At 40.4% G+C, this 27,662-nt stretch overlaps 1 protein-coding gene across 3 annotated transcripts in view; it reads left to right on the forward strand.

The window, feature by feature from the left end:
* The window catches only part of RNF182 (ring finger protein 182), a 66,064-nt gene that overhangs the window by 31,929 nt on the left and 6,473 nt on the right, over positions 1-27,662 (forward strand). Inside the window, exon 2 of one of the 3 annotated variants that reach the window (XM_013977437.2) lies at positions 8,589-8,726. The exons of the other annotated variants lie outside the window; for them this stretch is intronic. The gene's annotated coding sequence lies outside the window, so the exon portion shown is untranslated. The remainder of the gene's footprint in view (positions 1-8,588; positions 8,727-27,662) is intronic. 3 annotated transcript variants of the gene reach the window in all.

Genomic DNA, 27,662 nt, shown 5'->3' on the forward strand with positions numbered 1-27,662 from the left:
AGAACGAATTCTCTCAGTTTTGTTTATCTAGGAATAGCTTGGTTTTTGAAGCATAGTTTTGGTCAGTTGATTGTTTATTTTAGAGATCTTTCCTGTATCTGTATAGCTGGAGGTTCAGCCAAAGATTGATTAGAAGTTGTACTCCGATATCTCAAGCCATTAGGGCTTCCACCCTCTGTGGACAGATCTGCATGTGACCTGGGGAGGCCACTCAGAGTTCAAGCTATTTTCCAGTTTGCCCTTGTTTTTACTTCCCTGGGCATGCTTTTCTTCTCTTTGCATGTATTCAGGCTCTGTTTACCTTGAGTGGGTTAGAGTCTTAAACACTAGTCTCTACTATGAAGGTGCTCAGCCTCTGCTTAACCCAGACTATGTGAAAACAGTTTCAAGCCTCCCTTTGCTGTCTGAACTTCTGGAGCACTCTGTCTGTAGTTTGTTTCCAACAGAATTGTTTTCTTAGGCTGGTGGAGCTACTGTCTCTATTAGCTTATAACAGAGGTCAACACTTTAAACAGCAACGAATCATATCAAATGAACTTCCTTGACAGCTGGCAGTGAAGCTGCTGTTTCCCATGGTTGGCTGTGCCCTGGTTGAACCAGCATGCTGAAGGGGGCACAGGGTGATGGGAGCAGCCCCAGGCAAGAGCACTACAGAACTCAGTGTTCATCTCACCCAGAGTTCAGCATCTCAGTTTGCTGCGTGCTGAAACTTCCAGAATGCTGAGATGATTGTATTGGATGGTTTTGACCAGCTTTTAGTTGCTTTCTGGGGAGAGGATTTTTCTACCAGCCTCTTCACTCTATCACATCAAAGTGAGTCTATTCTAGATATTGGTTTTTTTATTCGTTAACCACTGCGCCACGACGGGAACTCCGAGATTTACAATCTTTATTTGATTCTTATTTTCCTATTTAAAATAGATTCCAGTTCTGTGGTGAAATTCTTCACTTGTCATTTTATTTTCTTGCACATGTTAATCACAGTCCTTTTAATCATCTTATTTTCTTGCACAGGTTGTCATAGTCTAATAGCTTCAGTCCTTGGATCACCAGTGGGTCACTTTGTCTTATGTCCCCCCTTCCCTCCTCCACACTCCTCTGCCCCAGTTTGTCATTTGGTCTTGTCCGCCAGAATGGTATTTTTTGTTATTATTTACTAATTTTGCTTCGGGTCGCACCTGTGGTATGTGGAAGTTCCCAGGCTAGGGGTCGAATTGGAGCTACGTCTGCCGGGCTACGCCACAGCCATAGCAACAAGAGATCCCAGTTGCATCTGTGACCTCACCACAGCTCACTGCAGTGCTGGATCCTTAACCCACTGATGGAGGCCGGGGGTCGAACCCTCACCCTCATCAATACTAGTAGGGTTTGTCACCCACTGAACCACAACAGGAACTCTCATGTTTTTTATTTTTTATTAAAGTATAGTTGGGTTACAATGTTGTGCCAATTTCTGCTGTACAGCAAAGTGACTCAGTCATACATATATATACATTTTTAAAAAAAATATTACTTTCCATCATGGTCTGTCCCAAGAGGTTAGACATGTAGACCCCTGTGCTATACAGCAGGACTCCTTGTTTATCCATTCTGAATATAGTAGTTTGCATCTACCAACCCCCAGTTCCCCATCCATTCTACTTCCTCCCCCTCCCCTTTGGCAACCACAAGCTTGTTCTCCATGTCTGTGACTCTTTCTCTGTTGTGTAGATAGGTTCATTTGTGCCATATTTTAGATCCCACATATAAGTGATGTCATATGATATTTGTCCTCTTTCTGACTTACTTCACTTAGTGTGATAATCTCTAGTTGTATCTATGTTGCTATGTAGCAAGATATTTTTGATGGACTGTTAGACAGTGTATTTGAAAAAACTGCAGAAGCTCTGAATAATGTCTTCCTTCAGAGTGCATTTGGTTTTCTTTTGGAAACAGAGGTAGGGGCTGCCTATTTAGATTCAGTGAAGGATTGAGAATACTTGATTCTGAGTTTCGTTCTTTTTGAAGAGTATTTTACTTTGGTTTTCCTTAATTCCTGGCGCATAGCTTTTTAGAGAGCCCAACTGAAAACCTGAGGCCTTCTTTCTTGGCAAGCCCAGCTCTACTTTCTTTTTCCTCAGTCCTACAAATCAAAAGCTCTGCTTAGTATCTTCTTTTCTTTTTTTTAATTTTGTCTGTTTAGGGCTGTACCTGCGGCATATGGAGGTTCTCAGGCTAGGGGTTGAATTGGAGCTGTAGCAATGCCAGATCTGAGCCGCATCTGTGACCTGTACCACAGCTCATGGCAATGCCGGATCCTTAACCCACTGAGTGAGGCCAAGGATCAAACCTGTGTCCTCATGGATACTAGTCAGTTTTGTTTCCTCTGAGCCACAATGGCAACTCTTCTGCTTAGTATCTTATTTTTTTCCCATTTTTTTTATTACTCAAATGAATTTATCACATCTGTAGTTGTATAATGATCATAACAATCTGATTTCACAGGATTTCCATCCCACAGCCCGAGCACATCCCCCCACCCCCCAAACTGTCTCCTCCGGAGACCGTAAGTTTTTCAATGTCTGTGAGTCAGCATCTGTTCTGCAAAGAAGTTCCGTCTGTCCTTTTTTCAGATTCCACACGTCAGTGAAAGCATTTGATGTTGGTGTCTCATTGTATGGCTGACTTCACCTGCTTAGTATCTTAACCTCATGTATGCCACTGTCTTTGGTTTTCTGGCTTCTCATGTTGTGAAACTTAAAAATCCTGAAGGAAAATATTATGTAGAATGTTGGTCTTGCTTCTCTGCACTTCTCTTTTCTTTTGGATCTTGGCTCTTCCAGTCCAAGTCCACTTTGGTAAACCCAAACTCTATTTATTTATTTATTTTTTGGCCATACCCATGGCATGTGAAAGTTCTCAGGCCAGAGATGGAACCCAAGCTATGGCAGTGACAATGCCGGATCCTTAACCACTAGGCCACCAGGGAACTCCCTGAACTCTAGTTTTTGAGCACATACCACAGTGAGCTGTTGCTTGCTTCTTGTCCTTCTGGCCCCCAGGTCTGCATAGAAATTGGTGTCAAAGTGGTGGAGAATGTCAGGCCCACCTTAGTGCCTTTGCCTTCTCTTCAGCAACTTAGTCTCTCAAGTCATGGTTGCTCTTTAGGAACTTAAACAGTGGAGTTCCCGTCATGGAGCAGTGGTTAACGAATCCAACTAGGAACCATGAGGTTGCGGGTTCGATCCTTGGCCTTGCTTAGTGGGTTAAGGATCCGGTGTTGCCATGAGCTATGGTGTAGGTTGCAGATGCAGCTCGGATCCCGTGTTGCTGTGGCTCTGGCATAGGCCATCGGCTACAGCTCCTATTTGACCCCTAGCCTGGGAACCTCCATATGCCACAGAAGCAGCCCTAGAAAAGAAAAAAAAAAAAAAGAACTTAAAACAGTTTTTTGCTTTGGTAAATTTTATCCACCCCTTCTTCATGGGACCGTAGGTCTGATACAAACTACTCTCATTCTTCATTCTTTAGTGACCCAAAGGCATCCTTAGGGTCATTACTTTGTTTGATCTAAGTTGGCAAAAGGATATGTGATCATGCAATTTTGTTCTCTAGATTCGAATCTTTTCTTAGAATAATCAAGGAGTCTCTGATATAATGATTAGACAGGAAAAGTTAAAAAAAATCATCTTGCAAAATTCAAACTAGGGAAATTTTTCTCAATATGCACCTGTGGCTAAGAGGCTTATCTGTCTTGTGTTAGAGGATAAAATGACCTATAATAGTGTTATTATAATTTTGGTCTTTTGAGTACTTTCTTTTGAGTCAGTTTTTAAAATTATTTCTTACATAAAATAAATTATAAATATATGTCAATTTTTATAAAAAATTTGATAATGACTTAGTGTAGATCTTTATTTGTAATTTGTAGAATATTAAGAACAACCTTTTTATTTGGAAAACACAAAATTTGACTTATTGGTGTCAAATTATTTTTTTAGTTTTTTTAAATGAAATGACACAATGTTTAATTTTTAATGCTAGTTTCTTTTGTTTTATTTTATGTTTAAATTAATTAATTTTTAATAATGATTTTTATTTTTTTCCATTATAGCTGGTTTACAGTGTTCTGCCAATTTTCTATTGTACAGTAAGGTGACCCAGTCACACATACATGTATACCTTCTTTTTTCTCACATTAAAAAAATTTTTTTTATTTGGTTTCTTTTGGACCTAATACTTTTCATTATGTTATAAGAAGTAGAAATCAGTATTGCAACTAGCTTTTAAAAATTATTAGGTAGTATTCGTCAATTGTAGCAAATGTACTGCTCAGATGAGTGATGTTGATCATGTGGCGGGGTGTCCCTGCAAGTGTGGGGGGCCAAGAGGTGGATATGAGCAATCTTGGTACCTTACCCTCAATTTTGCTCTGAATCTTAAACTGCTTTAAAAAATTAAGTATTTGAAAAAATTGTTAGATACACAGAAATTACATTTACCTACTCTGATATACCAGCATTTACCCTGTATATTGTTGGAGAAATCTTTTAATTATTAGCGGTAATTTATTTTTATATATGCCCCTGTGGTAAACAACCAATATTGTATTGAACCAATATTGTATGTCCTTAAGTATGTGTGTGTGTGGGTTTTTTTTGTTTGTTTTTTGTTTTTGTTTGTTTGTTTTTTGTCTTTTTAGGGTATATGGAGGCTCCCAGGCTAGGGGTCGAATTAGAGCTACAGCTCCTGGCCTACACCACAGCCACAGCAACACCAGTTCCAAGCCACGTCTGCAACCTGTGCCACAGCTCACGGCCATGCCAGATCCTTAAACCATTAAGTGAGGCCAGGGATTGAACCTGCATCCTCATGGATGCTAGTCAGGCTCATTTCCGCTGAGCTACGATGGGAACTCTCCTTACATGTGTGTTTTTGATAGGCATTGATTTTGGATTAATAGAAGCTCAAAAGTAGAGCCTGTAACATTTTGAGACACAGTTTTTTTTTTAAATTCAGGGTATTACATTCATGAATGAATATTTATAGTACACTGAATAACAAAAAAGAAGAAATCAGTGACTTTATAGGAACATATGAAAGAAAATCTTCCCCTATTTTTCTTTTTCTGAAATTCCTATTTTGTAGATTTGTAGACACAAAGTAAGCCTTGAGGAGTTCCCGTTGTGGCTCAGCAGTAATGAACCCGACTAGTATCAGTAAGGATGAGAGTTCGATCCCCAGCCCTCATCTGTGGGTTAAGGATCCGGTGTTCTGGTGAGTTGTGGTGTAGGGGTCGCAGACAGGCTTGCTTCTGACATTGCTGTGGCTGTGGCGAAGGCCAGCAGCTGTAGCTCCGATTTGATTCCTAGCTTGGGAATTTCCATATGCTGTGGGTGTGGCTTTTAAAAAAAAAAAAAAAGAGCCTTGAAAGAGTTATAAGTATTGAACTACATATAAGGGACACTAGTGGCCACCTTTTAGACATCTGGATAATGAAAATTGTTTCTAAATTCTAAGGTGCTATATACTATGTTTCATCCAAATAAGAAAGAATAGCCAATAACAGCATGTATATCAAAAGCTTTGATGAACTTACAAATGCTGCACAATGTAAGGCATTGTGCTTGGGCCCATGGAGCTTGTTCCTGCTTTGCAGTTCATGGTTTTTCAGTGGAAGTCAAGAAGGATAACTTTTTACACTAAGTTACACCACCGGGTACTTGAACATTGAGATGCCACCGGTATGTGTCTCCCTGCCTTGTAACTGCTGTATTTTGTAAACAGCTGGTTCCTGTCACTGGATTGGGAGGAAGTTCTCTGAGGAAGGTGGCAGTGTCTTGCTTGTTATTAGATATGTGGTCCCTGGCACACAAGAGGCACTCTGCAAATGTTGGCTCAGTAAATAATGTTCAAGCTGGGGTCATCATTCTGGGACCATGGCCTTGAGCTGGTAGAAACTATGCTACTAGTGTTTGCTCATCTCTTGGTGTCATGGGTGGATGACTTTGTTGGTGCTGAAAGTTACAGTTCTCAGGGGCCAAGGTTGAGGCTTCCTTGAGCTGAGATCTCAGAGAAGCCCGATTCAAGTGTTTGGTCAAGGAGAGAGCCTTTGTCAATTACGCATAAAAGCCAAGGGTATATTATGACCGGAGATCCAGGATGAAACCAGAAATGACATAGAGATCAGGAATGCCTAGAAGAATTTAATGATCAGAACTGGCCAGCAGAGAAGGAACTAATGTTTGTTTAACTGGGCGTGTTACATTGGTTATTTTTACTTATTAACCTTTCTAAATAACCTGTGAGGTCAGTACTACCTTCATATTAAATCGAGAGACAGAGACTCAAACATTTTAAATAACACAGTCAGGATCACAGAATTAGTGATTGGTGGAGTTGGGATTCAAACCCACAATTTTTTGCCCTCAGAGTACCAGTGCATTATAAAGGCATGATCATCACCATGTATTTTAATATTGTAATACAGCAATTTGCTTTCCTTAGACGTAATTTACATTAGCAACAGTTAATATCTATAAGCTGCTTAGATGTATGTGTCAGGCCCTAAGAAGAACATTTAGGGGGACCTAATGAACCTTGAATAGTAAGAAAGAGTGTTACGGGTGCTTTGCTTTGTGGGGACGGAAATGCTCTCAGCTGTCATTTGAATTACTGCTGATACCCCGGTACCGATGGAAAGGCTGTCCCTATTCCTGGATCCCTGTAATGTTGGAATAGGAAGGTCTTTAGCCATCAAGTCCAGAATCTTAATTTCTCAGGTGAAAAAGCCATGCCACAGAAAGGTTAAGTGATCTTCTCAAGGGACTGACTCAAGCTCCCAGAGCTCCATCGTTAGAGAAAGCTGGGATTGGTTTAACCAAAAATTATTGTGGCCCAAATTAGGGATTTATGTCCTAAGATGTCCTTATCACAGTAGGTTATTTATTAAATGTCAGACTGCCCACAGTGTTGCCACTGCATTCTTTCAGAAAATAACCTTAAAAGGTGAGAGTGGGGGTGGCAGTGACTCAGCAATGTCCACCCCCAGCAGAGCTCTCTGTGTCAGACACTTCTCGGAATCTCTGTGTCAGAGATTCACAGAATCTCTTTGGAGTGACCTTCCTCCCCATCCTAATCCTCACACTTTAGTTCAGGCAGCAATAAAGTAACAGCAACATGACAACAGTAACAAAACAACCAACACAGATCTAAAAAAAAAAAAAAAAAAACCTTAACTTTTTTTTGCCTAAATGTGATCATTAGAATGTTTTAAAAATTTCAGGGATTGAAACATACCATTTCTTTATCTGATGTCAAAACCTATTCATTTATGCTGTTAGGCTGTTTGAGGTGGTAAACAGTAAGCTGGTCCCCCCCACGTTGGTTTCCTTCAGCATTGCTATGCCTCAATTTCATCTTCACAGTTTGCCTCTGCATTTTGTTCAGTAATAAAAGAACCCATTTAAAAAAAAAATTTGTAGAAGAACACTTAAGATGTGACCTACCCTCTTGACAATTTAAGTGTGTAACACGTTATCGTTGACCATAGATTCAGTGTCATTCAGCCGATCTCTAGAACTTATTCATCTGGCTGAGCTGAAACTCTTTGCTGATTGATTAATAATTCACTTTTCTCCCCCCTCAAACCCTGGCAATCACCATAACTACTCTTTGATTCTATGATTTTGACTGCTTTGGATACTTCGTATATGTAGAATCATGCATTGTTTGTCTTTCTGTGACTGTCTTATTTCACTTAACATTATGTCCTCAAGGTTCATCCATGTTGCTGAAAATGGCAGGATTTCCATTTTATTTTTTTATGGCTGAATAGTATTCCATTGTATATACATACCACATTTAAAAAATCCCTTTATCCATCAGTGGACGTTTAGTGTCACATATTGGCTATTGTGAATAGTGCTGCAGTGAACACGGAATGCTAGTATCTCTTGGAGGTCTTGATTTCAGTTATTTTGGATAAATACCCAGAAGTGGGATTGCTGGATCTTGTAATGTTACCTCCATTATGTTTTCCATAGCAGCTGCATCATTTTGCATTTCTGCCAACAGTGTTCAGGGGTCCCAGTTTCTCTATGTCCTTTCCAACTCTTGGTATTTTTTTATTTTTTTTTGGCGGTGCCTATAGCCACAGAAATTCCCAGGCTGGGGATTAAACCTAAGCCACTGCAGTGCCAACACTGTATCCTTAATGCATTGTACTACCAGGAAATTCCCTGATTTTTTGATAGTAGCTATCCTGACCTGACAGGTGTGAAGTGATATCACGCTGTGGTTTTGATTTTTGCTTCCTGATGGTTAATGATGTTGACCTTTTTTTTTTTTTTTAACCTGTTAGCCATTTGTATATCTTCCTTGGAGAAATGTCTCTTCAAGTTCTTAGCCTATTAGTAAATCAGGTTATTAATTTTTTGCTGAGTTGAGGGAGTTCTTAATATATTTTGGCTCTTAACCCTTTATCAGACGTATGGTTTGCCAATGTTTTCTCCCTTCTGTAGGTTGTCCTTTCACTCTGCGGATTGTTTCCTTTGCTGGGCAGAAGGTTTTTGGCTCTATGTAATCCCACTTTTCCCCTTGCCTTTTAGACATCCTTTTCATTGCGGTTATTGCCATGGATCCCTGGTTGTGGACGTGTTGCCTGGCTCTTCCATCCTCTGGCCCCACAGTGGGCAGCTGGAGGTACCAGGGAAGCTGTGTAGCAGAGGGATGAGCACTGGGCGGACGTGAGTGTGGGGTTGTTAACAACCAGTGAGCAGGAGTCTAGGAGAGCCTGGGGTGAGGATGGGAGCAGGAGGTGGGCAGCTGAAGTCACCGCGGAAGTAAAGGGCCCCCGGGGGGTGGAGTGGCGGCCGAGTCTCTTGCATGGAGTTATGAAATAGGCAGTGGAATCTGGGTTATAAGGTGGGGTACATCAGGGCCACTTAGAGAAAGGAAATCTCCTCCGTAGGAGGAAAGTAGAATATCGGGGTGTGTTCACTGCAATGTACAAGAATACTCAGGGGTGGGAAGGCAGAGCCCGGGAAGGTGTAACATCACTTCCACAATGTTTTCCATAGTGTCCCCACCCCCCGGTGTTCCTTCAGCAGCGTTTATCATCAGGGGCTGTCACAGCTGAGTTACTTGGGTGCCACCTTGAACTGTACCTTCCTTGGAGGTGATAAGTATGTGGTTTGGGAACAGATATATACGGTGGATGGGCAGCAGGAGAAACATAAGTAGAGGCAGAAAGCTTTGCTGATGGGTTTTATTTTTGTCTTTTTATTATGGAAAAACCTTAAACATATTCAAAAATGGAGAAAATTGTAGAGTGACTCTCTGTTTACTAATCACCAAGCCTTAACAATGATCAACATATGGCCAATCTAGCTTCATTTGTCTGCCCCCCTCCCTCCCCATCAGATTATTTTAAACAAGGCCCAGATGCCGTATTATTTCATCAGTGAATACATCAGGGTGTATCCTTAAAACAATAAGGAGACTAGCCTTTTTCAAAAGTATAACCACAGTGCTATTATCACATCAGAAAACATCATTCTGTCATCAAATATCTGATCAGTATTCAGATTTTCCCCATTGTCTTGCAAATTTTTTTTTTTTCCCAGTTTTTGTGTGGAATCAGAATCCCAATAAGGAAGATACATGCATTTAGTTGATAAATGTCTTAGGCCTCTTTTTCTTTTCTTTTTTTTTTCCTTTTTAGGGTTGTGCCTGTGGCACATGGAGGTTCCCAGGCCAGGGGTCTAATCGGAGCTGCAGCTCCCAGCCTACACCACAGCCACAGCAATGTCAGATCCAAGCCGAGTCTGCGACCTACGCCATAGCTGAGGGCAATGCCGATCCTTAACCCACAGAGCAAGGCCAGGGATTGAACTAGTCAGATTCATTTCTGCTGAGCCGGGATGGGAACTCCTGTCTTAGGCCTCCTTCGATCTATAGGTTCACCTCCCCCCCCCTTGCAATTTACTAAAGAAACCAGATTCTTTGCCTATAGAGTTTCCCACAGTGTGAATTTTTGCTAATTAAATCTCCCTGATATAGCTTAATTTTTCTGTCCCCTTTATTTCCTGTGAACTGGTCATTACAACCAGAGTTTTGACAAATTCTCCTTTTTTTTTTTTTGCAAGAAGACTCCAGGGGTGGGGTCAGGTGTGTACTTTCCACTGCAGGACATCAGGGGACACATCTGCCAGACCCCCCTTTGTGAGGTTCCGTTTGACCTGTGAACAGGGGTTGTCAGCTGGATCCATCCGTTATGAACTCCATCTGCTCTGTGCCCAGCCGTTTTAGCAACTTGTGATAATCATTGTCTAGATCAGGGGCTGGCAAACTCTCTCTGTAAAGGGCCAGACAATGAGTGTTTTGGGCACAGAGGGCCATTTGTCTCTGTTATTGCAGGTAGCAGCCTCAGGCAGTAGGTCAAGGAGTGGGCCTGACTCTGTTCCTGTAAAACTGTGTTGACCAGATTAGGTTTGGCCTGTTGGACTGTATTTCCCAGGTTAGGTTTGGCCTGTTGGACTATATTTACCAGATTAGGTTTGGCCTATTGGTCGTCATTTGCCAATCCTGACCTACATCATTTATTTCAATTGCAAAATAATACTGTAATTCTATCATTCTTTGTTGATTCACTGAAATGCTTCTATAAAGAAGACTTTTGCCTCGTCAGTTCTTTGGTTACTCTAAGGAACTGTTTGTAAAGGAATGGCAGGATAAACCCCGGAGTCTTTCCCTTTGTTTATTATCCATCTTCAAAATCAGGAGTTTCTTAGTATCTTCCTTAGTATCTTCAGGTTTCCTAGTATCTTCCAAAGGTGATCAATTTGTTTTTTTAAGTATTATCATGAAATGAAGGATTTTGGACATATTTGATGTGTCATTCCCCCCAGACTTTGGCCTGTTACATGCTCAAGGGACCCTGGTGGCTGGTTACATCACTAATAGTCCCATTGCAGCCCTCTGGCACTTCCCAGGTCTTTGTTGTGCGCTTGTTAGAAAATAAATCAGTGGGCTCCGTCTGCAGCTGTAAAATCCATGATGCTGTAGTTTTCAGTTTTATTAAGTAAGAGAAACATTTATTGTTTTTTAAATTCAGAAATTAGATTCTTGCAGTTTTACATAGGTTTTTTTTTGTGTGTGTGTTTGTCTTTTTAGGGCCGTACCCACGGCATATGGAAGTTCCCAGGCTAGGGGTCGAATCAGAGCTGTAGCTGCCAGCCTACACCACAGTCACAGCCCAGCCAGATCCAAGCCATATCTGCAGTCTACACCAGAGCTCACGGCAACGCCGGATCCTTAACCCACTGAGCAGGCCAGGGATCAAACCTACGTCCTCATGGATCCTACTTGGGTTCATTACCTCTGAGTCACAATGGGATTTTTAAAATCTCTGTTAAAACACTTGTTTTCTGTCATGACTTGGTCACTGCTATTAAGCAGAATTGACCTTTAAATTTTCATAATACAATATTATTTGGTTAGCCTATAGTCTAAAATTTGATGAAATACCCTTTAGGTTTTCATTAGTGCCAAGTGGGGAAAAAACTGGACACATTGAAAGAGCTCAAATTTGACATTCTGTATGCAGCGGCATGTGCTCCTGATTTATCCTCTGTGTTCTGCTCTCATCGGTGGACTGACTGTTGTAACGTTCCTCCCTGCTTCCTTTCTCTGCTGTTTTAGCCGATTCACTGCCTGCGTCTTCTCTCTGCTCTGACCAAGCTTTGACCCTAACCCCATGGTGGTCTGTCTCCCCTTAGATGCTTGTGGTTACATGAGGCCTCCTTTAATGGTTTGTGTCACTGACCCACTTGCTGCTTTGGCACCTCCTTGTCACCCTCTTTCACTGGATTTCGAGATGACCTCCACCCTCTTGATTCTTTTCTCTCTTCTTTTTCCCCAACCCTTTAGCAGTGCTCCCAAGAGCCTTGTTTTCTCTCTCCTCATTATTCCTCTTTGCTTCTCTCCAAGCCTCTAACTTTCTGGAGAAGCTCCTAGTTTGCCAGTCTGCTTTGCACGATTTCAGTTATTCCTGGAGGCACCTGATTCCTGGAGCTCTGCCTCCACTCTTGAGCCCCAATGTTTCTATTTCTAAATAATATGTTTAAACTTGGACTTTGGTTTAAACAACGGAAAATGAAATCTAGTAGAAGAGAGTACATCATGTCCCTGAGGTGGCTTTTAAATGTAGTCACATCCCTCATGGAGGCATGTACCTCATTGATCACCTCCTGGTTGCTAGTTGATCAATGAAAAGATTTTGAAACAAGTTGAAAACCTTCTAAACGTCTATCACGTGTCAGTCACGTGTCGATCACCTACCTCAGTTACCTATGTATCTGTCATCTGTCTTATCATGTCATCATCTTTTAACACATCAATTTTTATGTATCATCTGTTTTTATTCATCTGTTTCCTGTATCTGTAGCTTGTCGATCACGTGTCAGTCATGTTGATCTTGTGTCTGTCACATGTCAATCATGTGTCTATTACATCTCTATCACACATATCTCTCACACGTTTATCTTAGATTTAATCTTAGCTTGAAACGTTGGCATAGTGTCCAGTTGGCAGTCTAGAACTCAGAAGAAAAAAGTATGAGCTGCAGACACCAAATCAGGAGAGCTGTGGGTTGGGCTTTGAAGCTGCAGGAACAGATGCCATGAGCTGAGGGAAGGAACAAAGGCTCAAGACCAAGCACTGGGATGCTCCAACATTCAGAGCTTTGATAGGAGAGGAGCTGGCAGAGAACACTGAGAAAGAGTGATCAGGAAGAGACTTGGGAAAGCGTGACATTCGGGAAGGGATGCAGAGAGAGGGTTTCAGGAGGAGGGGCGTGGGCCTTGTGTGGAGAGCTCTGGAGAGGCGGAACAAGATGAACGGAGAAGGAGTTCCTGTTGTGGCGCAGCGGAAACGAATCCGACTAGGAACCGTGAGGTTGCGGGTTCGATCCCTGGCCTCGCTCAGTGGGTTAAGAATCTGGCATTGCTGTGAGCTCTGGTGTAGGTCACAGATGTGGCTCAGATGTGCGTTGCTGTGGCTCTGGCATAGGCTTGTGGCTGCATCTCCAAATCGACCTCTAGCCTGGGAACCTCCATATGCTTTGGGTGCGGCCCTAAGAAGACAAAAGACCAAAAAAAAAAAAAAAAAAAAAAAGATGAACAGAGGAAAAGTTCCATTCGCCTTTGTAATCTACTTCAGCCTTCAGAAATCTTGTCTTATTTGTCTTTGCGTCCCCGGCATCTAACACATAGGTGTATAGTAATAGGCATGACACAATAGATACTTGTTAAGTAGATACTTGTTAAATGATTAAATGAAGGGGGTAGTATCAAAAGAGGGCACCATCACGAGTCTATCAAGAATTAAAATCCACTGTGGCTCTTTTAAGTGAGTTGCTATAGAAGTTGAAGATGACTGTCCTATCAATTACTAATACATTGATGAAAATATTTTGCAGGTCTGTGATTTTCAGCTATGACTTCAGAAGTGTAATTGTGTGGTTTTTTGACCAGTAGGTGTATTATCTTAGTCTTCCAAAAGAACAGCAGTTACAGTGGTTTGGAAAGAGAAGGAAAATGTGTGTATGTGTGTGTTGTATTTAGTGAAACCTGCATCAAAATAATTAACTTACTTCTGCCTAAGTTCGAAATTGTAGAAATGGCACAAAAACACCTATGTCATTTTCTTTAGTCCTTTAATTCTTTCTTGATATGGTTAGAGAGTTTTATTACATTTTGGCCAAGACAAATTATGGGGGAAGGAATTAATAGCAGAGTTTTGTCTAATGGGAAAGGACACAAGTCACTTTTAATCATGTGATTTGCAGCCTATATTCCTATTATCCTTTGATGTTATAGCTTTGTCTCTTCCAAGTTAAAAGTAAGGTACCAAGCAAACCATCTAAACTTATAAGCATGTATTCATCTGTTCATGCCCCATCTAGATAGAATAAGCAAGAAAAAAAATAATGAAATTTCCCTTTCACTCATCATAGTGGGATGTTAAGATACTGCAAATTTGCCAGATTGTGTTTTACATGCTCTGTCTATATAGATAGAAAACCTGGGTACCTTTTGGTACTGTGTTTGCTGCACATTCTTATATCTACAACCAGTTTAGAATGCTGAAGGACTTAAATATATCAAATGGGCACATTATTTCTAAGTTTCCAATAGCATCCTTACAGTGTTTATTTATGTAAAATAGTTCTTCCTGTATGATTTCATCGAATCCACACCACCACCTGAGAGGCAGGTGTTCTGTCTTAGTTCAAGGTCACATAAGCAGTCATTGTCAGAGCCAGGCCCCACATCTTGGTCTCCTGGCTCCACATAGACTGCCTGCAAGTGATGGTTGTGCTTCTGGCTGCACGTGTCCTGTCCTGAGGTTGCAGGTACATACAACTATCATCACTTAACTTTTGTGTCTTCTTACAGAAGTGATAACTCATTTGTTGTATAAAACACAGATTAGCACAAAGAAGAAAATGAACTTGACCCAGAATGTCTCCAGCTAGAGAGAATCACAGTAACATTTGGCTCTATATTCTTCAGGCAGTTTTCAGAGTATACATGCAAACACACAGTTTGTATTTGTCAGGGTAATGGTAGCTGCAATAACAAGCCTTAGAACAACATTAAGTGGCTTAATGCAGGAGAAGTCTGTTTCTTGCTTTTTTTAAAAAAGAAAAAGGTGAGGAGTTTTTCTTCCTCATTGCTGAACATTCACTGGTTTAAAAGTTCTGGCATGTGCTGCATCTTTAATCCCTCCTCCATCTGTTTAAATAGTGGCCTCTCATCCAAATTTAACAGCCTGGAGATCTAGATCATTAACTTGGCTGTATTCTAATAAATAGATTATGATTCTCCATCAAATTAAATTGCTTGGTCTTGGAGGAGGGGTAAAGTAAGAGCTTCAGTCTTTGAGGGAAGTTTTCAGGAAGTGCTCAGAATGCTGCCAAGCAACCATTAAGGGTTATTGGTGTTGGAGGTTAAATTCGTTTAGAGTCAGCTGTTGATCCTTCAAGAATGAGGGCTCAGCATCTGCTGAGCCTCTTCTTCAAGGGTTTTCTAAGTTAGAGTCTTTTCTTATAACAGTAAGGATTGTTGTTAAAGAAAAGGCATAGCAAAAACCCCAGTTCTGAGCCTTACATGCTCTACAAAAGCTTAAATGTTATTAATGTTCCCCAAGGGAGAACTACGAAATTGAGGGGGCTGAGACCAGCATATTATTGGCAATTCGTACTTATCAACAGTAATGTGAGTCTTTCAAACTCTAACTGGAACCCAGCTTATAAAACCTCTAGATGGAAAAACTGGACTTTCTTGAAGGTAGATGCCATGGGTGTGGTTTAAGCCTAACTTGAGACTCAAGTGCCATAGATAATAAGATTTGGAGCATAGGGTTTTGTGAATGAGAAACTTGGCATTTGAGAGATGGCAAGTGCATGTCTAGTTAAGCTTGAAACCAGTGTTCTGCCTCAGTTACTCACAAAGAAGAATGATGCTGCAGGTGCCAGGATCTGTCACATATTTGGGGGCTAGAGCTATTAGTCAGAGAATTTAGAATGTCATAAAAACCGATGATCAGAAACTGAAAATGTTTGTTTGATGAATGATGCTCCATTTTGCACAGAAAGAAAGATAGAAGCAAGTCTTTAGCACCATCTCTAAAAACAGGAGCCATAGGTAATGAGCATGACAGTTTCTTAATACATATCGGTTTTTTTGGTTAGAGAGCCCTTTAAAATGTATTGTCTCACTGTGTAGGGAGCAGTGTTAATAATGTTTGTTTTCCAGGATGGGAGGAGGATCCAGGAAATGAGAACTGAAATTTGGCAGTGGCGGCTCTTTCCTAAGGGGGAAAATATAACCTGTCCTGTTGATGCCAAATTAAAATGCTTGATGGATTCTGTGAGCATGGTGCAGGCTAAATGAAACCTGAGGAGACATACTTGGAAGAAACTAAACTCACCTGAGACATATAAAATGGATTTATATGGACAGTGGAGTGAGATACAGGAGAGAGCTCTGGACAGGCAAGCTCCCTTTGTGTGGACTTTTATGTAATCGTGGGGAAAGTGCTTACCTTTTGTGGGCATTTACACTTCTATTAAATGGGAATGGTGGTGCCCTTCACTGCTGTGAAGGTGATGCAGTGTTTCTAAAAGTTTTGAGCATCTTAGAGAAACTCCCTTAATTAATTGAAGTCATTATAGTAAAAATCATAGAAGTTTATATACAGAAGAATATGCAGGAACTTTATTCTGACTGATAATTTTCTAACACAAACAAAACCTTTACGAACTGCAGAGTGAGGCAGCATCAAAGTACGTAAGAAAGTCCTCTAGTAGGAATGAAAGCTGTGGCTAAATGAAGAATGTTTCTTGGGATAGAAATTAGCTTTGTATTAGTTTGGAAGGGGATGGTTTAGCATGATGTGTTGCTTATCTGTTGTTACAAAACAAGCCACCTCAAAACTTAGTGACTTCAAATAGCAACCATTTTTTTGTGATTAAAAAATTTTTTTTAAAGTTTTATTGAAATAGAGTTGATTTACAAGGTTGTGATAATTTTTTGCTGCATAGCAGAGCGATTCAGACATACATAGGCACACATCCTTTCTCTTTCAGATTCCTTTCCCACAGAGATTATCACAGAATACTGGGTAGCGTTCCCTGTGCTGTACAGCAGGTCCCCATAATCCCAAACCCCCAGTCCATCCCTCCGACCCCCTACCCCCACCTGTCACCTTTGGCACCCATACGTTTTTCAAAGTCCGTGAGTCTGTTTCTGTTCCTCAGATAAGTTCGTTTGTATCCCCCCCCTTTTTCTTTCAAAGATTCCACATATAAGCAATATCATATGATGTTTGTCTTTCACTGTCTGACAGCCATTTCATTTGCTCATGATTCTGTGGGTCAGCATTTTCTACTGTGCTCAGCAGGGGTGAGTTTTGGGCTGCTGTCCCTGGGGTCACTCTTTCCAATGGCTCTTGGAGGAGGGTGGTCTGTGATGGTCTCACTCATGACTGGTGTGGGGCTGGCGTTTGTCTGGGCTCTCTGGCTTCTCAGCTTCAGGGAGGCCAGTCTGGGCTTCTTCACGTGGTGGCCCAAAGCCCCAAGAGGCCAAGAGCAGAAGCTGCAAGTCACCTGGAGGTCAGGGTTCAGAACTCTCGCAAAGTCACTTCGACTTCATTTTGTTCGTCGAAGCGTCACAAGGGCAGCCTAGATTTAGGGGAAAGGAAGCAAATTCCTCCAACCGCTGATGGGCTGAACTCAGGGCTGGGAATTCCTGCAGCCACAGTACGGCCCCTGTGCCTGTTGGGGGAGGGCCCACGGATATTTAGGTTAAATGGTCTACAGCCAACTTCAGTTTGAAATAGAAGAGTTGGTCTTGAAAAGCTGGGGAAGAAAACCCCAGACAGCCTAAGACCCAAACAGTCTTAAGTTTTTAAAACTAGATATGGATGCTTTCGGAATAGAAAAATATGAAGAATTCTTATCTAACGGCTTTTTTGATGTAACTAGTTTGTGCTAATACAACTCTTTGAATGAAAATGTAGAACTTGAGAGGGATTATTTAGGTGAGCTATCCAAGGGAAAAGTAAAAGAATTCTTATACTCCTGGATGTCAAGTTTTTGGATTTCTTGGGCTTAGACAGTTTATAGAAGAAAGGAAGCAACGGAATATGCAGAAGGGAGAATTTTAAAAATAGTTATGAACTTAGGGATTAAAATCAGTTTGATTACATATCTTTATATAGTGGTCACTGAACATGACGAGAACTGCTAATGTTCTCCCCAAATTAAACTTTTCTCACAAATTCTCACATTTCCCATCTGGATAAATAGCTGAAAAAAAAAAAAAATCCAGGGATTGTAGTTGGCAAGGATTCTGAGAAGACAGGAAGATCAGGTGCCTCCGTTCTCCTGTTCCTGTCTCTCCTGACCCAAACTATTCCTGGAGCCCAAAGAGCCCTGCAGGGGGAGCCTTGAGCCTATGGATGTTTTGTGGGGGTGGTGAGGGATGGAGGGCCTCCTTCCTGGGCTGGGCTGGCAATGCTGAGCGCTGGGGAGGGACCAGAATGCATTGGGTATCAGAATGGGCTTGACCTACAGAGGCTTGGGTCTCCTGAAAGGAAAAATGAAAATCATTCTTACTCCATTGTATGTGCGTGAGTGTGCATGAGTGTGTGTGTGTGTCCCACAAGGGAGCAAGGGGAGAAGAACAGTTGTGCTGAGTGAGCCCTGTCTTATGGGCTGGGGCGTGAGGGAGACTTTGAACCAGAACCTTCCCCCCAGTGCCTGCCTGCTTCGCTCTGCGGGGTCACAGGAGTGACCCCTGTGCTCCCAGGTCTCACAGTAATCAGACCAGAACCCCAGTGACATAACAAAGAGAAATAAGGGCTCCATGAACACATGGCTAATGCGATAGCAGACTCCGACCTGACAGAAAATAGTAAGAGCGCAGAAGGAGACTTAAATGCAGCCCAAGAAGACTTCCTAGAGGTGAAAGGCATGGTTTTCCAATCAAACATTTCAGTAAACAAATTCAAGCAGGTGATGATGGTTCCTGAGACCTGAATTAGTGGTCTGGCTGGTCAAGTGGAAGAAACTGAAAGCATAGAACAAAAATGTAAAGGAATGGAAGTCACAGGAGAAAATGGATCTAGGGAATATAACCTGTGAGTAACTGACGAGCCAGAAGGGGAGAAGGGGGCAGATGGAGGAAAGGCAATAATTAAATAAATGTAAGAAACAAATTTTCTCTCTTCTTTCTTTTTTTTTTTTTTTTTTTTTTTTTGTCTTTTGTTGTTGTTGTTGTTGTTACTATTTCTTGGGCCGCTCCCGTGGCATATGGAGGTTCCCAGGCTAGGGGTTGAATCGGAGCTGTAGCCACCAGCCTACGCCAGAGCCACAGCAATGCGGGATCCGAGCCGCATCTGCAACCTACACCACAGCTCATGGCAACGCCGGATCGTTAACCCACTGAGCAAGGGCAGGGACCGAACCCGCAACCTCATGGTTCCTAGTCGGATTCGTTAACCACTGCGCCACGACGGGAACTCCCTTTCTTTTTTTAATTGAAGTATAGTTGATTTATAATGTTGTGTTAATTTCTGCTGTACAGCAAAGTGATTCAGTTTAACACACATATATACACATTCTTTTTTATATTCTTTTCTATTATGGTTTATCTCAAGGTATTGAATATAGTTCCTTGTGCTATACAGTAGAACCTTGTTGTTTATCCATTCTCTGTACATAATAGTGGGCTTCTGCTAACCCCAAACTCCCAGTCCATCCCTCCCCTACCCCCTTCCCCCTTGGCAATCACAAGTCTGTTCAGTCTGTGAGTCTCTTTCATAGATAGGTTCATTTATGTCATATTTCAGATTATCCATATAAGTGATAGCATATGGCATTTGTCTTTCTCTGTCTGACTTCCCTTAGTATGATCATTTCTAGTTCCATCCATGTTGCTGTGCATAGCGTTGTTTCATTCTTTCTTATGGCTGAGTAGTGTGTATATATGTACCACATCATCTATCCATTCATCTGCTGTTGGATATTTAGGTTGTTTCCATGATTTGACTGTTGTAAATAGTGCTGCTATGAACATACGGGAGCGTGCATCTTTTCAAATTAAAGCTTTGTCTGGATATGTGCCCAGGAGTGGGATTGCTGGAAGAAATAGTAATTATATTTTTAGTTTTCTGAGGAACCTCTATACTGTTTTCCATAGTGGCTGCACCAGTTTACATTCCTACCAACAGTGTCAGAGGGTTGCCTTTTCTCCACACCCTCTCCAAACTTTGTTATTAAGTAACAACTTCTCTGAGCCTAAAAATCAAGACTTGAGTCTATAAATTCAAATGACTCATCAAGTGTCAGGAAAATTTTATGAATTCTCTGTATATATGGGAAAAGTTCTTGAACTCTTAAGCATAAAAACCAGAATCTTAAAAGATTCTAGACAGAGGGAATAAATCACCTACATTGAGGAGTGTCAGATTAGCAGCAGATTTCTCATCTGTGACCCTGGAAGGTACAGATAGTGGAGTAACTTCTGCAGACCATGGAGACAAAAAGCCAGCAACCCGAAAGCCACATACGTAGCCAAGCTGCCGTTTTCCTGTCAAGGTAAAAGGAATTTACTGTTATGTAAGAATTCTGAGATGTCATTACCCACTTTCTAACAAAAATACTGGAGGAAAGAGTATCAAACAAAAAGCATCCAAACAAAAAACTTCATATGAAATACTGCAAGATGAGGGAAGATAATATCCGGGGAAATTTTTCCTTTTCTCTTTCTTCCTTTCTTTTTTGGATAATTTCTAAATTAGCTATTTAGCTCAAGTGAGAAAGAAAGATGAGTTTAAAGGTAACAGTCTTTACATTAAATGTGAATGAACTGAATTTTCCCATTACAATTTTGATACTGCTAAAAAGCAAAACCCAGTTATATCGTATTTTTAAGAAACGCTTGAAACAAAATGATGGAAGTTGAAAAAAAAAAAAAAAGGATGGGACAGAGTTCTCAGGCCAATACAAAGACTCAGAAGAATAGGAAAAGTGAAGACATGATATGATTCTAAAAAGGCACTGTTTACAGAGAAGAGAAATAAGCCTGTGTGTATCAAATAACAGCCACTAAATCTGTAAAGCAAAGTATTAGAAATGCAGATGCAGTTATGATGAGGTACTTTCATCAATTATGATGAGACAACCTCTCTCACTTGTCTCAACCCATCTTAACTTTGTACAGACTCCCTAAGACGGAGAAATTCAATAAATAAAAATGTTAGATGTAATGGGTATGTTAGATCCTTACATCCCTTGAATACAGAATATTCTTTTCGGAATTACTTACAAAACTTGATCATACAATTGACCACAAAGACGACCTTAACAAAGCCAAAGGAAGAGAGAGTTTTATAGATCTTGTTCTCTGATCATAATCCAGTGAGATTAGACATAAATAAATAAAAGAAGGTGATAAAAAAGAAACTTTACTACTCGGAAATTTAAAATCATTCTTTATAACCTTTGTATCAAAGGAGAAGACAAAAGTCAATTTAAAAGATATCTAGAAATCAATAAAAGAAACATGATTTTTTCCAAAAGCTACAGGCTAGAAGGAAAGCTGTAGCCAGTGGAAATTTTGTAGCCTTTGAGTGTGTTCATTATTTAAGAATAAAGACAAAATGTACCTCATCATGAAATGAGAAAAAGAGTGACGGAACAAAGTAAATTAGAAACAGGTAGTAATAAAGATAAAAGGCAAAGTTAAGGAAATAAAAGATAATAGAAAGGATATATAAATATATCATACTAGCTGGTTCTTTGAAACAGTAAAATAGATATAAAGATTTATGTGTCTGATCAGGAAATTCGTAAAGAATAAAAATTTACAAGACTAGAAATGGTAAAAGGGACATAATCAGAGATACAAGAACAATTCAAAGATGCTAACAAAGATAACCACATTCAGCTTGATGGCACTGAATTTAAAAAGCCAGAAGACCCAACAGCGAAAAAGCCAATCAATCAATGGGAAAATGGGCAAAAGACCTGAATAGACTATTCTCCAAGGAAGATACACAGATGGCCAGCAAACACATGAGAAAATGCTCAACATCACTGATCATAAGAGAAATGCAAATCAAAACTACCATGAGATACCACCTCACACCAGTCAGAATAGCCATCATTAATAAGTCCACAAATAACAAATGTTGGAGGGGTTGTGGAGAAAAGGGAACCCTCCTGCACTGTTGGTGGGAATGTAAACTGGTACAGCCACTATGGAGAACAGTTTGGAGATACCTTAGAAATCTATACATAGAACTTCCATATGACCCCACAATCCCACTCTTGGGCATCTATCCGGACAAAACTCTACTTAAAAGAGACACATGCACCCGCATGTTCATTGCAGCACTATTCACAATAGCCAGGACATGGAAACAACCCAAATGTCCGTCAACAGATGATTGGATTCGGAAGAAGTGGTATATATACACAGTGGAATACTACTCAGCCATAAAAAAGAATGACATAATGCCATTTGCAGCAACATGGATGGAACTAGAGAATCTCATACTGAGTGAAATGAGTCAGAAAGACAAAGACAAATACCATATGATATTACTTATAACTGGAATCTAATATCCAGCACAAATGAACATCTCCTCAGAAAAGAAAATCATGGACTTGGAGAAGAGACTTGTGGCTGCCTGATGGGAGAGGGAGGGAGTGGGAGGGATCGGGAGCTTGGGGTTACCAGCCACAACTTAGAATAGATTTACAATGAGATCCTGCTGAGTAGCATTGAGAACTTTGTCTAGATACTCATGTTGCAACAGAAGAAAGGGTGGGGAAAAAATGTAATTGTAATGTAGACATGTAAGGATAACTTGATCCCCTTGCTGTACAGTGGGAAAATTAAAAAAAAAAAAAGCCAGAAGAAATGGATTATTTCCTTGCCAAATATGAATGTATAAATTTGACTCAGGAAAAAGTAGAACATTTGAATAAGACAATATCACAAAAGAGATTGGAAAGTTCTTAAATATCTTGCCTTTAAAAAGGCAATGGAACCATACAGAGTTACAGCTGAGTTTTATGTAACCTTTAAAAAAGCAAATAATTTTATCTTTATTTGCACTGTTCCAGAAGATGATGAAAAGCTCCTAATTCATTTGTAAAATAAACATGCATTTAATTACAAAACTTGATAGAGTGTAAAACTAGTCTGGAGACCAATTTAATGTTGAATATGGCTGTAAAAATTCTAAACAAAATATTAGCAGATAAAACCCATCCGTATATTTGAGGACCCATCAATGAGATGACCAGGGAAGGTTTAAGCCAAGAACATGAGAATGGAAATCTATCAGTGCAAAATCCCTCACATGATTAAATTAGGGCTAGAAAACCATATCGTCCCATCAATAGATGTTGGAAAAGCACTGACTAAAATGTATAGACACAACTAATAAAAAGTATAAATTAAGAACAGAAAGGCTGGAAAGAAAGTAATATAATAGATCGTTTACCAAAACCAACGGTATCATCCTAAACAGCAAAACACACACAGAGTTGCAGTTAGTATTAGGAACTAAACAACCTTGCTATCACTTATTCACGTAGCAATGTTTTTTCAGCACTTACTTTGGGCCAGGGTATTGGTCTGGGTCTGAGGAATGAATAAAGAAAAGGTATGGAGCTTATGTTCTTCTCATTATTTTTAGTATATTAAACACTCTTACTAGAGTTTCTGGTAAGTTTATTAAAACAAGAAAAATGAAATAACTGGAATAAAAACTGGAAAAGACAAGCTAAAACAATCTTCTCTTCCTCATGATATGGTTGTATACTTTGCAAATCCAAGACACTCCTAGTAAATTCTGTAAGAATGAATAAGATAATTTGGTAAGTGGCGGGACTCAAATAAAATCAAAAGCCTCCTTCTCTGCCCCTAATAGCAACATTAGAAATGAAAAGTAGGAACAAATTAAAACAGTGAAAAAAAAAAACCTTTAAAAATACTAAAGAATAAGTTTAAAAGAAAGGCATGAAACAGAGAAAATGAAAATGTCTTATTGAAGAACACAGAGCACGATTCGAACAAATGAGAGACATGCCATATTCTTGGATGGAATTCTTAATATTGAAGTATACATTTGATGCTATTCCAATCCCAACAGGCTTTTTTAAAAATTTGATGAAATGATCTGAAAGTTCGTAACAGAAGGTTAAGTTACAGCAGCCAAGAAAGTAAACCCTCCACTGCCTCCTCCCAGATCACTGGAATGTAAGCTCCACGAGGGAAGGGATTCTGCTCACTGTTGAAAGTCCAGCACCTGTAACTGTGCCTGGAACATAGGAGACATTGAATAAATAGTTGAATGAATTAATAAAAAGGACTACCTATGGGAGATGTAACTTACCAGGTATCAGAATATTATTAAAAAGCCATGGGATTCAAATTATTACCATCGAGGCTGATATCTAGACAAATAGGATCCACGGAATACAATAGAAAATCTGAAATAGATCTGAGAATGCATGAGAATTTAATATATGACAAAGACTATATTGCAGTTAATCAGAAAGTAATGGTTTATCTGGAGTTCCTGCTGTGGTGCAGTGGGTTAAGAATCTGACTGCAGTGGCTTGGGTCGCTGTGGAGGTGCAGCCTTGATCACTGGCCTGGTGCAGTGGGTTAAAGGATTCAGTGTCACTGCAGTTATGGCGTAGGTTGCAGCTGTGGCTTGGATTTGATCCCTGGCCCAGGAACTTTCATATGCCATGGGTGTAGCCATAAAAAAAAAGAGAGTAGTGGATTATTTAACGAAAGGAATTGACACAGATGACACACACACACATATATATAAAATGAAAGTTAAAAATAAAAATTTTGTGAGAAAACTACACGTACAATATTAGGAACTACATGTACAATATTAGTATTAATTATGATCAGAGACTCAGGAGCTGCAAGAGAAAAGATAAACATATGACTTCAAAATAAAATATTTTGTATTTCAAAGGATATTAAATAAAGCCAGTAAATCGTAAATTTGGGGAAGTGTTTGCAATACAGAGGATAGAACTTAATACTTGTAGTGAAGAAGAACATGTATGAATTAAAAGGGTGGATAAACCAATAGAAAAATAAGTAAAAAATATGAAGACATAATTGAGAGATGAGCAAAGGCAGAAGGTCAACAAAAGAGAAGACAAATAATCATATATTACCTGTCAAATTGGCAAAAATTAAAAAGCTCAATAACATCTATTGCTGTTAGGGGAAAAGAACACTCATGTTACTGAGTTGAAGTATGTGTGACAGTCTTTTTGGAAAGCAATCTGGCAGCCTGTGTTAGAAGTAATGTCTGTTTGACCCAGTAATTCCACTCCTTGTTCTCTTATTAAAAAAACCCACGGGAGTTCCCGTCGTGGCGCAGTGGTTAACGAATCCGACTAGGAACCATGAGGTTGCGGGTTTGGTCCCTGCCCTTGCTCAGTGGGTTAATGATCCGGCGTTGCCGTGAGCTGTGGTGTAGGTTGCAGACGCGGCTCGGATCCCGCGTTGCTGTGGCTCTGGCGTAGGCCGGTGGCTACAGCTCCGATTGGACCCCTAGCCTGGGAACCTCCATATGCCGCGGGAGCGGCCCAAGAAATAGCAACAACAACAACAACAACAAAAAAGACAAAAGACAAAAAAAAAAAAAAAAAAACCCACGAAAACACCTGTATACAAAGATATGTATTACGAGATTGTTTTCTGCAGTAATGTTCGTGTTGGGTGAAAGATGGAGATACATGAATGCTGACCAGGGGAGGAGTGGTCGTCCATGTTTCAGTACATCCAAATGGTGCAATGTTATGTAGCTGTTAAAAAAAGGAATTAGGGGCTCTACTGATTGAATTGAGAGATTTTCTGAGCCATTATTGAGTGGGAAAAGCAAGATGCAAAAAAATGGGTATAGTATAGTAGTTAGAAAAAAAGCAGTGGAAAAAATTGGGCTCGTGGTGTCTTTACATAGAAAGACATATGCATGTGTAAATATACCTGCAAGGAAACCCAGCAGGTAGTAATATGGAGTAGTGGGGGTACAAGGGTAGCATTCAGGCTGATATGGGCAGAGGGAAGTGAAGAGGAGAAATTAACCAAGTAAAAAGAAATGCATACAGACACAGAGAGCACTAATAATATGTTTGATGACTTTTGTATGTTTTTGTTTATAAATCCGTATGTATATATGCGCACACATGCACGCATGCACACACGTGTGCACATGAAAGTTAAAAAGAATTCCTATTGTCTTTGGGTTGTTTTATTCAGTTTTTTTTTTTTTTTTTTTTTGTCTTTTTTGTTGTTGTTTTGTTGTTGTTGTTGCTATTTCTTGGGCCGCTCCCGCGGCATATGGAGGTTCCCAGGCTAGGGGTCCAATCGGAGCTGTAGCCACCGGCCTACACCAGAGCCACAGCAACTCGGGATCCGAGCCACGTCTGCAACCTACACCACAGCTCACGGCAACGCCGGATCATTAACCCACTGAGCAAGGGCAGGGACCAAACCCGCAACCTCATGGTTCCTAGTCGGATTCGTTAACCACTGCGCCACGACGGGAACTCCTTATTCAGTTATTTATTTACAATTTCTATAGGCCTGAGGAAGAACCTCGATCTAAAAACACAATAAATTTTCAAAGTCAAACTCAGCACGGTAATTGTTTCCTGGCTCTTTGTGTTGGGAGTAGCAGAAATCCAACCAAAAAAAAACCCTAGCCTGAGCTCAAACTGGGATTTATTGGCTCACAGGAGCCTCACACACAATGAGGTCCAGAAGCTCAGTTCTGCTCTCGTCGGGTGTCTGTCTTTTGCCTTTGTCTGCATCTCTGCCTCCTGCCTGCCTTTACTTCTCTTGTTATTTTTGGCTTTGTTCTCTCTCACTTTCCATCTTGATGGCATGACAGTTCCTTGATACCTCTTTTTTCTGGTCTGTGCTCCTTCCCCTGGCCCATGGCATGTTCCCTCTTCCTCTAAGATTCAAATAAAAATCCGAGGAAGGAACTTGGATGGGGCTGTTTGGAGTGGCATGCCCACCCTGTCAGCTGGGGGATGGTGGAGTCCTGTGATGAGCTGGGGCTGGGTCACAGGTCCACCCATGGGGAGAAGGGAGGCGCTGTGATTAGTGCAGTCCAGCCACTGTCACGTGATCTGAGAGAGGGGAAGACTTCCTCAAAGATGCTGTGCAAGGGGAAGGGAGCAGTGTGGTCAGAGGAGAAGAAAGGGAGTTCTCTTGTGGCACAGTGGGTTAAGGATCAGGTGTTGTCGCTGCTGTGGCATGGGTTTGATCACTGGCCTGGGAATTTCCATGTGTGGCAGGTGTGGCCAAAAAAAAAAAAAAAAAAAGAAAAAGAGAAAAAGGATCTTAGGTAGACAGACAACGGATGTGCACTGGATACAAGCCAAGTTTGCATCTTCAATGTCAAAGGAATTGACTAGTTGAGGGAGTAGATTTTAATCTAATAGTAAGTATTGTGCATTTAGGGCAGTGAAAATAGTCATTTGCCCAATAGCTCAAACTGATCGAGAAGAATTACATAGGTCATGATATACTTGTATGTTTTTACCCCAGATGATTTATAAAAGGATTAAAGACTTAAGTGATTAATGAGGAATATCAGCTTTAGATATTTGAATGTGTATCTTTCTAGGAAAAGAAAATCTTTTGTATTTATTTTTCCCCCAGCTTTATCTAGATGTAATTGTTACACATTATGTAAGTTTAAGGTTCACAGTGTGATGATTTAATAAATACATGTATATATTGCAAAATGATTAATTATCCCAATAAGCTTAGTTACCACATCCATCACCTCACTGAACTCCATGAGTTTATTTTTAAGGCAGTTTCAGAAAGCAGAGTCTTTTCCCTGTGCCTGGTGAAACAAATGTTCAGCAGTTGTTCTCATCACGTAATGCTCCAGATTTGCTCATCTTAAAGATTCCATCCTTTTTAATATTAATTTATAGAAGTGCTTGGATATTTAAGTGATGAATAAGTGACTGACATTTCAATTTTATGGAATAAAATGAATGAACTTACAGATCACAGAGGAAACAATAAGTTGATCTAAAA

This window comes from Sus scrofa, chromosome 7 (assembly GCF_000003025.6).
Source record: "Sus scrofa isolate TJ Tabasco breed Duroc chromosome 7, Sscrofa11.1, whole genome shotgun sequence".
NCBI classification, from domain to species: domain Eukaryota; kingdom Metazoa; phylum Chordata; class Mammalia; order Artiodactyla; family Suidae; genus Sus; species Sus scrofa.